The sequence below is a fragment of the Polypterus senegalus genome, chromosome 5 (assembly GCF_016835505.1).
Source record: "Polypterus senegalus isolate Bchr_013 chromosome 5, ASM1683550v1, whole genome shotgun sequence".
Lineage (NCBI taxonomy): Eukaryota > Metazoa > Chordata > Cladistia > Polypteriformes > Polypteridae > Polypterus > Polypterus senegalus.
Window position 1 is genome coordinate 44,254,916 of NC_053158.1, and position 15,529 is coordinate 44,270,444.

Sequence of the window (15,529 nt, forward strand, 5' to 3'; positions counted from 1 at the left end):
TGACTATAGGCCATTCAACAGCCAAGAATACCTTCTTTATCGTATTTGTTCCTTCTATTGAGTATAGCGCTCTTCACTCTCAGCCATATAAACCTCGCAGCACAGAAATAATGGCAAAAATCCGGCTGTCACCAGGTGCTCAAAGAAATCTAACTTATTACTTCAATCACTCTAGACATTAAGACAAAGCATTGAAAGTTAAAAGCAGCATGGTATTTATTACAAGAATAATAATAATACCACAAGAACAAAGAATACTAGAAAATAGGTAGTGATAGGAAAGTCTGAATATATAGTCTTTAGAAAAAGCTTACGAAAAAGTTACAGATGACAAGGATGAATGTCCCAGGGAGGCGTTTGATTTAGCAGTCGGTGTTCATGATGCCTTTCTGACGACCAGGGCCGTCTTCGTCCATTCCTCTTCTTCTTTCTTCTTCTCCCTTTGCTTCTCTTTCTTCTCCCTTTGCTTCTCTCCTCTTCTTTCCAAACCAAGGCATATTTATTATGAAATGTCAAGCCTTGGTTTCACAACACATGCACCTGATTGGCTGGCTGTCCAAATGATTGATGAATTAATTCACTGTCTGTTTTCCCACACAACAAAACCTTTGATGTACTTTGAGGTAGCACTCCCAGGCTATAAACTAAACTTTGTTGTTCCAGATGTCCATCCATAAAATGTTCAATAGCCTGAGGTACCACCTCAGCATCCTTTCCCGGGCTATAAAACCAAATTAGCACGAAGCTATGAACAAGTGTTATAAAAGTAAGGTGTAAGGGAAGAAAACCTGCTTTAATTTGTTAATTTCATCTGTTGTCTTGTCTTGAACAAAATATAATGGAAACCAAAATGTACAGATTTTATACACCATAACAGGTGGGTAATTCTTTCTCATTTTCTGTATACTTCAGTTTACTTGATAAAAAATCACTGAAAGTTTGGAATAAAATGGCTAAAATCTGATTTATATGAATATACACTATATACTAGCACATATTTTAGAAGAGTAAGCATATGAATATGAATGCATAGTAATATTAATTCTAGAATTTGTAGTACAGTGATCCCTCCTCGATTGCAGGACCTGCGAAAGGTGAAAATCCGCGAAGTAAAAAACATATGTTTATATGGTTATTTTTATATATTTTAAGCCCTTATAAACTCTCCCACACTCTTATAAATATTTCCTGCACAGTTATACAGCATAAACCCTTTATATTCTCTTATATATTAGGTAAGATTCATTGAAATTATGTATGTAAACACACTGTTTATATACTACGCACAAACATATGTATCGTATATCATTGAGGAGTTTTATTTAATACGTAATACAGTTGTAAACACATTGTAATTGATTAGGTAATATAAAAATAAAAGAATCTACAACATGTAAATATAAATAAAACCTAAATGTTATTTTAAAGATATCGAGCGTCTCCGATATCACATATGTTACAGCCATTATGATAGAGAGGCCACCAGCAATAAATACGTACAATGCAAGACAAATTGTAAAAAATGTGTGTATAGTTACACTAAAAGTACATAAGTACATTGGGTACTCACCAACAATGAAACAATGACTTCTCCAATAACGATGAGATAAATGTTACTGCGGGCGGCATGGTGGCGCAGTGGGTAGCGCTGCTGCCTCGCAGTTAGGAGACCTGGGTTCGCTTTCTGGGTCCTCCCTGCGTGGAGTTTACATGTTCTCCACGTGTCTGCGTGGGTTTCCTCCGGGCGCTCCGGTTTCCTCCCACAGTCCAAAGACATGCAGGTTAGGTGCATTGGCGATTCCAAATTGTCCCTAGTGTGTGGGTGTGTGCACCCTGTGGTGGGCTGTTGCCCTGCCCGGGGTTTGTTTCCTGCCTTGCTCCCTGTGTTGGCTGGGATTGGCTCCAGCAAACCCCAGTGACCCTGTGGTTAGGATATAGTGGGTTGGATAATGGATGGATTGATGGATGGATAAATGTTACTGCACAACAAAGTAGTGTGTTACAGCTCTTCTAAAGGAGCCTCTTCAGGGGACTGTGGCGCTTGGGCTGGGCACAGCCCTGGAAGCAGTAGCAGTAGCAGATCGTTTTGGAGACATAACGAAGGGCTTGACGACATACAAAGATAAACAAAAAAGAGCACAAAAGTTAACTCTTTACACAGCGAAACACGTTGATGCTGAATGAGCGAGACGAGGTGCTGGCTAATGCAAAGCGGAATCGAATGCTGCTCTCCGTTGCTAAGCTAATCAGCACCCAGGAACTTAACTACATGCTCTGATTGGGTAGCTTCTCAGCCATCTGCCAATAGCGTCCCTTGCATGAAATCAACTGGGCAAAACAACTGAGGAAGCATGTACCAGAAATAAAAAGACCCACTGTTCGCAGAAATCCGTGAACCAGTGAATAATCCGTGATATATATTTATTATTACATATAAAATCCGCGATAGAGTGAAGCCGCGAAAGTCGAGGCGTGATATAGCAAGGGATTACTGTATGTTAAAAGTGAAGAGTACAGTCAAAGGAGGCCCACTGCATAAAAGTTAAAACAAACCAAAAGTTTTATTTTAGTTTTAATTTTAGAAACATTTACCTCAAAAATCTGATATGCTCACAGAGAAATGTGAGTGTTACTTTAACACATAAAAGAAAGGACCACAATAAACCACAAAAACAGTTTAACGGCCATTGAATGGATTTACTTGCATTGGTCAGTTTCCTCCAAAATCCCCTGTCCCAACTTTGAGTGTTTTTGTGAGTCTCGTTCTTTACATGTCACCCACACCACTGATATGCATATCATTTTTTTCCTCCTTTTTCACTATTTGCTTCCATCACCTCAAAAGATAAATCTCTCAACCTACTCATTATCTGTCTTTTGATACACATAAGCCAACGATTTCCTGTTTAGAAACCAGAATATACATTTTTAATTATCAAAGCAAGTCTTTTTTTGAACACAAGTGCTTAGCTTGTTGTAGCAAAATTTGTGAGGAAGGCTAAGCTTTGATACATTTTTAATGGAGAAGTTTTCTCAGGGCCACACAGACCAAATAACAGTCCAGTTTCCATGGAAACACACATTTTATATAGAACCCTGAGTTACACTGCAGACATATTTTTTAATAAGATCACATTCCAAAATGTAAAACACAATGAATTTTAAAATACCTTTGAATTGACTGGAGTGATGGTCCTGGATGAGAACTTCTTAAAGCAAGTTTATCATTTTCAAAAAGGCCACCATATCATGCAGTATTCTATTGAGCCCTTTGGTAACTCAGTCAGCATATCAAGTGGCACGTTTGTAAGTTTCTGTTGCTGTAGAGTAATGCATTTATAAGATATGAAAATATTTAAAATTGCATGATTAATATACAGTACACCATGAGATAAATGCTCTTAAATACAGTGTTATTTGAAACATTTGCATATACCAACATACAGTATGAAATGTTAAGGGTGTGGTAGATTAAAGGTTTTCTCGCACCCTTGGACCCTCAGACCACACGTCAGACACCAGGTAAAAGTCCAATTATTATTTATTATTTATAATAATATGCACAAAGCACGCTCCTCTCCACAATTATCAAATAAATAATACTCAAATAACCAATCCACCACTCCCAGACGCTTAGCCACCCTGCCACCCAGCTCAGCTCGCCGTCTGGGAGCTCCCACAGTCCTTTTATACTCCCTGACCCGGAGGTGTTCCTGCCCAACAGTCCACAAGTCCTTATTCCTTCCGGGTCAGGGTAAATAGTCCTTTTCTTTTCAACCCGGAAGCCTGTCGCTTTTCCTATGACGAACTTCCGGGTCATAGGGCACAAAGAACTCTTCAGTCCTCCCTGCAGCTCCCTCTCGTGGCCCCCATGGCATCCAACAGGGCGGTGCATAAAAACTCCATTGTCCGTGATGCCCTGCTGGTCTTCTGGGAACCTCCATGCTGCAAGGAGGGTTCCACACAGCGGCTTGGGGGTATTGGCCGGGATAAACAGCCAGCCATCCTCCACAGTATTCCCCCCCAGCGACGAATTATAAAGATTCGGAGCGGCCTGCCCCGAGAGGGAAGTCTTCCTCCAAGAGGACATTCCGGTTGAGCCTTGATTAATCTGAATATCTTGGTCCCTGGAGAACCTAGGGGGAATATTATTCCAATTCGATATCTTGTCCCCCTCTCTCCAAGGACAGTATCGCCAAATGTGGCCCAACCTTTGGCACCCATAGCACTGCCTCCGTCCTCCTGGTATTCTTCCCCTGAAAACAATTAGGAAATGTTAGGTCCGCCCCTTGTTTTGCTGGGAGTGAAACCCCTGCCGCCTCTAATGGTGCTTTCTCTCTTTCTTTGTCAGGAGACCCCCGTTTTATTTTCGGGATCTCCTGCTTGATCTGGGGCTTGTCCACAGTCTGAGTCTCTTTACTAGATGAAGAGAGACCCTTTACTGTCTGCACCCCTTTTACTTTATAAATTACCGGTGGCGGCGTCTTTAGGGCTGCCTCGCTCCGGGATTCAGCACTGTCTAGCTGCACCGGATCGATTAGCCCTTCTGCCGACCACTCGGTTAATGTACCGGCTTCTCTTGTAGGGTACGTAGTGTACTGGCACCCGCTATTTATTAAAAGCGGGCCCGGATTACACTGCGTCCCTCTTGTTTTATATACGGTACGGGTTTCACATACCTGTACCGCCACATTATGATATACGGGAGGCCCCCCACCAAATCGCCGCACGTAGTACCTCAGCTTCTCCAACAGCGATTTGGCTACCGCTCCCAATTCACCGACGATCTTCTCAATGGTCGTCAGTACCTGTAAAACACTCTTTACGGGCTCGATCAAGTGCTCGAGTTCCCGCAAGTCAATATTTATTTCGACCGGCAGAAGACTTATTTCCTCGTCTGTCTTCTCTGCCGGCCGGGAGACAATGAGCACGCCTGCTTCTGGCACGTGCTCTGACGGGTCTCTCGGAGGCTTCTGGGACTTGGAGTTCTCTAAGGCAGCGGTCGAGGATCGGGTCGCTTCTTTCAGCGGACTGATGTCTGTCTTAATTACTTTTACGACATCCCTAACAGCCATTTCCCGACCCTCCGTACCTTTTTTATTTGTGAGCGGTGCTCCGCTTCGCCTCTCCTTTCCCTTCGAAAAACAAGTCCGTCTTTTCTTGGGCGAAGCCACAAACAGCTGGACACGGAACGTTACCTTCCTGGAATCCCTCGTGGTACGCCCCGTGTCCCTCACCGGCACTCGTAATGCAGAAGTCCTTCAGGTTACTCGGTTGCCTGAACGAGAGCGCGACATTGCGTTCGGGTTTGTCTTCTGCCTCCCGCAGAGCCTTCGGATGGACATCTGGGAGGTATGTACATGGGACATCATGTGTTAAATTAAAAAGATTCACAAGTACATTTCCCGCACATACCTCATTGGAGACGTCCTCCTCCGGGAATCTCTCCCGAAACGCATAGCCGCTCCATGGCTCGTCTTGAGCGTAGGCAATGCCGAGCGATATACCTCAGCTGTTGCTGGCGCTCTGCTTTGTCTTCTTCTTCCCCATGACGTCCTTGGTAAATCGGGTTGCTGGCGATTTTACCTGTGTGTGTCGTGACGCGGTCTTCCCGGCGTATTCTGTCCACAGTAAAAAAAATTTCCCAGGTCCTCTGCCAAACTGACGGCCAGAGAATCCTGCCGGCTACGCCAACTGTGGTAGATTAACACTAGAATTACCAGAGCCTACGAAAAAACTCGTAATTCCGTCCCACCTTAAACTGCTTCTTAAATCCCTTCACACCTCTCCGCCAGCCTTTGTCTTCTAAATGTGCTGATAAAGAGAAGCCGGCTATTCCATCCCCCACCAATTTAGAACGTACACGAACTTCTCTCAGCTCATGCCTTGATTGAGTATCTGGGAGTGAAGTGGAGTTTTAGAGTGAAATAATAGATCGTTGTTTGGAACACACGCATTTCATGTCTGTTCCGTTTCTACAGTAATCTGTGTCAACACATTGTTAAAACAGAAACTTTTTTTATATTCTAGTAGTAGATGACAAAATGTAGGCATAAACTATATAATGTATGAAGCCTGAAGTCCAAATAGCAAAGAAACATTTTCACAAGAATAACACAATTGCACTTTTATTCAATCATATAACTGCAGAAACAAAAAGCCGCCTTAACATGCGACATTGACACCAGTTTACTATAACTGACTCCGTGGTTCAATAGATCAGCCCCGCTTGGGAATCAAGGGTCACGGGTTCGATCCTGCGCCTCCCTTTTGAGAAGTAAACTGTTCTTAGTCTTACTGTTTTAGAATAAAACATACATTTGATTTCAGTCTGTAACAGCCGTGCAATTTATGATCTTTGTAAAGGTTAGCTTTTTTTTTTATTCACTTTTCACTCTCTCAGTCGCGTCAGAATCAATCCATACAACCCCATCTGACACGGCTGTTTTCACTAAAGACGCGCTTATAGCTCTGCAGTGTACCACGATGCATACTAACGCCCCCCCGGTTCTGACACACAAACGCTGGCTAAGCTGCCTTCTTCGTATCTCACCGTCACTTGCTTTTCTTTTTATTCAGTTTTATTGAGTGTTCCTGCCAGTCCCCGCATGTTGCTGTATGCTTTTTCTTTGCACCCAGGACATGCAGAAGAAAGAATGGTAAAGACCAGTAACTTCGGCGCTATATGCAATCATCAGACACTCCCCATCTGCCCGTGTCGCTCAAACACAGGAACATATATTGGTGTAAAAGTATAACAAAAGTGCACTTTTATTCAAGTGCACTTTTTCCATCGCCTTTTCCTGTAAGAAGCAGTGTACACACTTCTCTCTATGCTGTGGTTTCTATTACACACCTGAAAGAAAGACAATATATGTGAAAATATAATCGCACTAATGCAATATTATTTGAAAACGAACAGCGCCAGATCGGTGTGAATTTATGCAGGAACTGGAAATTCTCTGATGCGGACCTTCCCCAGGGAAGAAAGTACAGTGTGAGGTGCTCATTCAGTGTAATAGAAACCATAGCACAGAGAGGTGTGTACACGGCAACAAGTACACGGTCGTAAATGTAGGAAGGACGGTCCTTGGGTGTGTGGGAACTGTTAATATTTGAATGTGATGATTTTATATAGCACGGAATGAAAATCTGCACTTCTTAGCATTGCACCATGCAAGATGTCGATCAATCGCCTACTGTATCTTGCTTTCTTTTTCTTCGGTTATACAGGTAGTTTTGAATAAAAGTGCACTTGTTTTGTTTGCAAATGAAGTGTCTGCGTGCACTTTTCGTGGCATTACACGTGTATTTTTGAGCATGCCCGCTTGAGCAGTATAAAAGTATTGAAAAGTATAACAAAACAACGGGCAGATGGGGAGTGTCTGATGATTGCATATAGCCAACTTACTGCTCTTTACTATTCTCTCCTCTGCGTGCCCTGGAGTACAAAAGAAACAGAATACAGACGCGCTTATAGCTCTGTGCTGTACCACGATGCATACTAACGCCCCCCCGGTTCTGACACACAGACGCTGGCTGCTGTCTTCTTCGTATCTCACCGTCACTTGATTTTCTTTTTATTCAGTTTTATTGAGTGTTCCTGCCAGTCCCCGCATGTTGCTGTATGCTGGATATTTTCACATATATTGTCTCTTTCTTTCAGGTGTGTAATAGAAACCACAGCATAGAGAGAAGTGTGTACACTGCTTCTTACAGGAAAAGGCGATGGAAAAAGTGCACTTGAATAAAAGTGCACTTTTGTTATACTTTTACACCAATATATGTTCCTGTGTTTGAACGACACGGGCAGATGGGGAGTGTCTGATGATTGCATATAGCCCCGAAGTTGGTCTTTACCATTCTTTCTTCTGCATGTCCTGGGTGCAAAAGAAAAGCATACAGCAACATGCGGGACTGGCAGGAACACTCAATAAAACTGAATAAAAAGAAAAGCAAGTGACGGTGAGATACTAAGAAGGCAGCTTCGCCAGCGCTTGTGTGTCAGAACCGGGGGGCGTTAGTATGCATCGTGGTACACTGCAGAGCTATAGCGCGTCTTTAGTGAAAACAGCCGTGTCAGATGGGGTTGTATGGATTGATTCTGAACGCGACTGAGAGAGTGAAAAGTGAATAAAAAAAAAAGCTAACCTTTACAAAGATCATAAATTGCACCGCTGTTACAGACTGAAATCAAATGTATGTTTTATTCTAAAACAGTAAGACTAAGAACAGTTTACTTCTCAAAAGGGAGGGGCAGGATCGAACCCGTGACCCTTGATTCCAAGCGGGGCTGTATCTATTGAACCACAGAGTCAGTTATAGTAAATGGTGTCAATGTCGCATGTTAAGGCGGCTTTTTTTTCTGCAGTTATATGTTTGAATAAAAGTGCAATTGTGTTATTCTTGTGAAAATGTTTCTTTGCTATTTGGACTTCAGGCTTCATACATTATATAGTTTATGCCTACATTTTGTCATCTACTACTAGAATATAAAAAAGTTTCTGTTTTAACAATGTGTTGACACAGATTACTGTAGAAACGGAACAGACATGAAATGCGTGTGTTCCAAACAACGATCTATTATTTCACTCTAAAACTCCACTTCACTCCCAGATACTCAATCAAGGCATGAGCTGAGAGAAGTTCGTGTACGTTCTAAATTGTTGGGGCGATGGAATAGCCGGCTTCTCTTTATCAGCACATTTAGAAGACAAAGGGCGCTGGCGGAGAGGTGTGAAGGGATTTAAGAAGCAGTTTAAGGTGGGACGGAATTACGAGTTTTTTCGTAGGCTCTGGTAATTCTAGTGTTAAGGGTTTTCTCGCACCCTTGTACCCTCAGACCACACGTCAGACACCAGGTAAAAGTCCAATTATTATTTATTATTTATAATAATGTGCACAAAGCACGCTCCTCTCCACAGTTATGAAATAAACAATACTCAAATAACCAATCCTCCACTCCCAGGCGCTTAGCCACCCTGCCACCCAGCTCAGCTCGCCGTCTGGGAGCTCCCACAGTCCTTTTATACTCCCTGACCCGGAGGTGTTCCTGCCCAACAGTCCACAAGTTCTTCTTCCTTCTGGGTCAGGGTAAATAGTCCTTTTCTTTTCAACCCGGAAGCCCGTCGCTCTTCCTATGACGAACTTCCGGGTCATAGGGCACAAAGAACTCTTCAGTCCTCCCTGCAGCTCCCTCTCGTGGCCCCCATGGCATCCAGCAGGGCGGTGCATAAAAACTCCATTGTCCGTGATGCCCTGCTGGTCTTCTGGGAACTTCCATGTTGCAAGGAGGGCTCCACCTGGCGGCTTGGGGGTATTGGCCGGGATAAACAGCCGGCCATCCTCCACAAGGGTTATCATCAAAAAATCTGGGTTTTCTAACTTAATAACACCATGCTATTCTTATGTTGCAAGGATAACAATTTTGCCATCATTCCTTTCCTGGAGGATCTGAGAAAAAAGGACTACACATTTTGGAACTAACATTTTTAATAATTTATAATTAATGAAAAAAAAGTTTTAAGAAAATCTCAGCCATTCAAAGTGCAGCATGCAAGGTTTGGTGTGTATCTGTGATAGTGATTCCAACAGTCAGGATGACTGGAAGGAATAGGAAAGATGACAGCAACATCTGTCTAGCAGAGAGAATGCACAAGAAGAGAAATAAATTAAATGGTCAAAGGCTGTGAGAATAAAAGAAGCAGGCTAGCAGCCTTTTCAAACAAGGAATCCGGGTGTCTGACCAAAGAGAACTTATATATGTGAGTTGCATCTGCCAGGTGAGAGCATTTATGCTGATTTGGTGTCTTTTAGTATTTGTATGTTTTCACCATTTTATTTTGTATTGTTTATCTGGTGATAATGAGTTTTGTCACAATGCCAAGATGAATGCTATGTCATGACAACACATTTGAGGTCAGGTGGTTGCAGTAATCATTTCCCCTCATTGCGTAAATTATGTAACTGCATGATGGTCGGATACAACTCTCACTTTCATCCGTAAACTGTTTATTATGTAGTAAATCTCCTATCTGGATATTATATACATATAGATACCCCAAGAACCATCCCCCATGCTTTTTGATCTTTGATTTTATATACGTATATAAACACAAACCTCAGTAAAGGAGGTTAAGACCCTGATACCATCAAATCCTAGAGAATTGGAATTCACAGACTCTTTTGTTTACTGGAATGTTTAACATATTGAAACTCATTTTCATTTGTGCCAGGGCTTTTAATACAATAATTTCCTTAATATTTGTTACCATATTTTGTTTCTTTTTTCAGTTATTGTTAGTTTGTTTAGGGCTCAATTTTTCATGGTTGTGGTGCTTATTTTTATTTGTTCTCTAGGACCTTGTTTATGTTTAGGCAGACACTCACGTCTGCAAACATGCACACAGGTGAACAAATGTAATCCTTGTAGATTCAACCAAAATGCCTCTATAATTAGTTTACTTTTTTTTAGGCTAGAAACATGTGCTATTTTCTATATGTGGAATTTATGTTTCTGCTAAAATCTTGCTGTTTCATAAGCATTTATTTCATATTACAAAATTGTCAATGATTCGTTTTTTATGCGGATTCTCCTATTTAATACCACTAGGCAGACTGTTTCATTTTTCAAAGACCAGCCATTTGCCCACACACTGATGACTAATTTAACATGGGCTTCCATGCTAAGCTTCTTTACCTGTGGTCTATTATAAAAGCAACCCGAAATCTTTGGCAGCTTTATACAGGCTAGTAGAAAGTCATCTCTTCTATGCAGTTAAATTGGCTGCCAGACATCATCTTTCCACTCTTCCATCCTGTTACTTCTGATGCCACTGTAGCCAAAGTGAGTGATGAGGCTGAACTTAAATGTATTATTTTCTTGAATGTACAGCTGCATGTCACCTATGCAGCGACACACAGCACACTAATTCACTACATCCCTGCAGGCAGCATCACCTCGTCTTAGATGTCATGCCTAGAAAGTGCACACCATGTCTAATCTAATTATATACAAATGCCACACATACAAGGGTTAAGTGTAGCAATCCAGTAATATATCCACACAGGATAGAAACTCCGGGATTCACGAGGCACACCAATCAAAATACAGCCTTACACTGCCTTGCAAATTCTGTAGCCTAGTCAAGAAGTATTGCATCTCAGTTAAAATACATTTTGATGTAAAATAAAAGCAAGATTAATGGCACTGTACTTCTCTTCTAATTTCAGCCTTCAAAACAAAATAAAAGTATCAGTAATACCAGCTGTGATGGATTAGGATACTGAATTATAGGACAGGATGGTGGCTGAAATTATACAAGCTGGTTTGGATAAATAGCACTAAAGCACAACAAAACTGAAGTAGAAAAACAGACAATAAAATCTGTATGGATAACTTTTATGGATCAAAAGTGAGGCAACCAGCACTCAGAGGAAAAGATAGTAAATATGCAGGACAAAAAGGCAATAGAAAAAACAAATCAACTGTGTAAAATAAACCAAGGAGCTGCTACCTGGATTTAATATGGGAACTCCTTTCAGTTAATACAAAGTTCCCTAAGCTTCTAGAGGGTGTTGTGTGTGGTGCTGTAGCCAAAGACCACAATAAGTCAAGATCAAGTCAGACCAACTCTATGGCTGGGAGGTGTGTGGCTAGCAGAGATCAAGTCCAAGTCCAAATGGCCAGTCAAAACCGGAATAAAAATGAAGTCCTATTTAAGACTAAGCCTTAACTAGAACTCAGCTGGTTTCTAGCTCAACTTTGCAAATTCGCTGGAATTTGGAACCATCTGACACTTAATTATATTATACACCTATAGTTTCTCATTCACAGTCAATAAATTTAAACTTTTAAAAGGATATCACTAGGTGTTCAGTGGCGAGGTGTACACAATGTGTAGTAGTGAACATGCAGCTCGACTCCCAAACAAAAAAAAAAATTGATCAAACACCAAATTACAAAATGAACAAATTTTCTTAAAAGTTTGTGATTTTAAAATATTTTGTAGTAAGCTTCCTCCGTAAAATGTTTATAACAACCTCAGCTTTGCATTCGTAAGATATAAGAAATGTATTGTTCACAGGGCATTATGCTGCATCTTGATTTTCACAAAATCCTGAAGAAAATGGCAGTAAGCTTAAAGAAGCCCATGTGTGCTCCTTGCACTTCATGGAAAAGAAGCTAGCAGTATGATGCTCCTCTTTCAAAGAAGCAGAGAACCTCGGTGCGAAAAGAATAAGTATGTATGTAGAAAATCATTTTTTTAATTGTTTGTTGGCCTTGCACTGAAGAGAAACTCACCTAAAGTTTACAAAAGTATCGAGTGGAAATTAAGAGTATCCAATTTACATACTGAATAACATGGTCTGTATATCTACAACCTTCTGCTTTTATGAAAGTGTACTTCATATTAGTGTGACTTTATGATAAACCAGCATCCATCTGTGATACCAAATTCATGTTGAAGAAAATATTTACAAATAAGAGCTGGGATACACTGCACATATTTTTAATTCATAATTTTGACTATTCAGTCATCACCCTATCAATCCCTCCTTGCTCAAGATGAAAAGTCTCAGCGTTATCAGCAGGACATCAGCACATCTTCAGAATTTCCCAAGAGCTATAAATTGTTCCTGTAAAACCAATATGGTGCACAGCACCCCTGATGTACAGTATATTATATGGATTGCGGACAACCCCTATTGACATACAGGGAGTGCAGAATTATTAGGCAAGTTGTATTTTTGAGGATTAATTTTAATATGGAACAAACACAGTGCTATCAGTCAATCCAAAATGTTAATAAACCTGAAACCTGAATGTTTCACAATGGAAATGGGAGTGTGAACATCATCAGGGGAATACATATGTGCGCACAATTATTAGGCAACTATTAGTGTGCAGATTTATTATGCAACTAAAGGAAAAATGAAAATTTTCCCATCTCACTTGTTTATTTTCATCTGTTATAGTGAGAATAATAAACAAACTCCTCAAAATTTACAAATAAACATCTCTGACATTTCAAAAATAATCAATCAATCAATCAATGACCAATATAGCCACCCTTCTTTCCAATAACAGTCATAAGCCTTTCCATTCATGGAGTCTGTCAGTTTCTTGATCAGTTGACGATCAGCTTTTTGTGGAGCAGTGACTACAGCCTCCCAGACACTCTTCAGAGAGGTGTATTGTTTTTCTCCCCCGTAAATCTAGCGTTTAAGAAGTGCCCACAAGTTCTCGATAGGGTTTAGGTCAGATGAGGAAGGGGGGCCATGTCATTATTCCTTCATCTTTAAGGCCTTTACTGGCTGGCCACGCAGTGGAGAACTTCGATGCAAGTGATGGGGCATTGGCCTGCATAAAAATCATGGTCTTTTTCCTGTATCACTGTTTGAAGAAAGTGTCTTCAAAAACTGGCAGTAGGTTTGGGAGTTGATTTTGAGTTCATCTTCAATGCAAAAAGGTCCAACTAGCTCATCTTTAAAAATACCAGCTCATACCAGTACCCCACCTTCACGTTGGAGTTACTGACGTGCTTAAATCCAATAAGCATTCAAGTTAATACAGCTTGGAGTTGGAATATACGCATTAAAAATGATGATATGGTCAAAATACTCACTTGCCTAATAATTGTGCACACAGTGTATACTGCATCCTGTGTAAAACTGCAAATGATCAAACATTTTATTAGCCTTTTTATTCAGTTCTATACAATCTTGGAATCTTGGAGGGTGTACAGTAACAAGTCCATTAGGACACTCAAGTAATTCTGTCAGATTTTCTAGTTCCTAATCCCAGACTTTAGTAAAAGAATAAGCGTCTGTGTGTCTGTCCATGTTTTCATCTGATTGCTATGTCTCTGTATTTCAAAAACAGGGATGCATCACAAATTTTAACACAGCTTTTACCTATACCAAAATAGAGACGTATTCATAGCATGGTTCACTGCACACATTGATGCTGAGGTCTACGTTGATTACTTAGATTTCAAGCCTTCTTAGATGGGTAGTACAGCTACATTACAAAGAAACTGTTTTGATTTGATTGAAGTGTGTAACAGTTTACATTTATCCGTATTAAACTTCACTTGTCACATATGTGATCTTACATCTGTGTCCAATTTTAAGTTTTGGTCCGAGGTTAGGCTACCTGCTAATTTAACTAGTTTTGGGTTGCTTTCAGGGTTAGGGAACTTGTAATTTACATTTTGTCCCATAACTTATAAATAAACAAGAGCACTCAACCATGTATGAAGCCTGTGAGAGCCCACTTATGACTTTGACTAATTCAGAAAAACTTCATCACACAATAACCATAGTTTTCTTTACTAAAGCCAACTGTCCGGAATCCTTCCTGTTTATAGTTTAATGAGTAATCTGTCATGGTTAACCTTATGAGACACTTTTGAAAGTGAAAATTAATAATATCAAATATTTTTCTAGCTGTATTACAACAAATTATTTAAGTACAATGGCAAAAATTATATTATATTTATAATTAAGTTATATAATTATAATTGACTGTCTTCAAACACTCCTGTAGTTGAGAGCGGGTTCTCTATCTTAGCTGAGCAATTTACAGTTTAGTTTAGTGGAGAAATGTGTTTATTACTGCTTTGGAAGTGAAATTATGGGGTCTACCACTGATGATGCCAACTATGAAATCCTTGTCCAAGTTTAAGGGAAGCTGCAAAATGTGGTCAAAGCAGCAGTGGCACAAAGCACCAAAGCAAGATCATCATAGCAGAAGAGAACACAAAATTGCAGTCTTTCTGAAACACAAATCAGCACATTATAATGCAACATGAACAGCTACACCAACAACTCTGACAAGTGTAGGCTTTTGTTAAGTAATTGGTATTCAGCATTGATTTAAAAGATGAGGCCAATCAGACATTTGTTATATCAGCAAGCAGCTTATTCCACAGAAACTGGTGGAGTTTTGAATTATAAAAAGGGCTTTATTTTGTTATCTTAGTGTCTGGTTTAAAATGATTAATTCCTCCTGAAAAGCATTTAATTGCTTTATATATCCGAATCAAAATATTTGAAATAAGTTATGAACTTGTGATTCAAAACTAAATGTTTTTATTTTTTTTTTTACTTTTGTATCTGTTACATTGCTTTTTTAAAAAATTAACAACAGTAAACAACAATAGAAAGCACTTTAAAAACTGTACCTGGTTAACTAAGCAGTGATCACTTCTCCTGATTTTCTTTGAGTAGCAAAACAGTGCAGCACGTGCAACTCTGCACACCCCACCAGTTCACTACTACAGCTCCAGCCAATGTAGCCTCGGCTAACGCAGCTACTAACAACTAAAGTAAATGAAACTAAGCAGTAAGGTTCATGCAAGAAATAAATCCTTTAAATGATGATCCCCTTCTTTTTACACCATTTCTAAACTCTGTACCACCAGAGGAGTTTTCTTTAAATGACCTACTGGACCTGGTTAGAGAGTCATCCCTGAACCAGCACAGGCAGTGAGCCTACTGAGGCTGATTTCAGCTGACCGTTCTC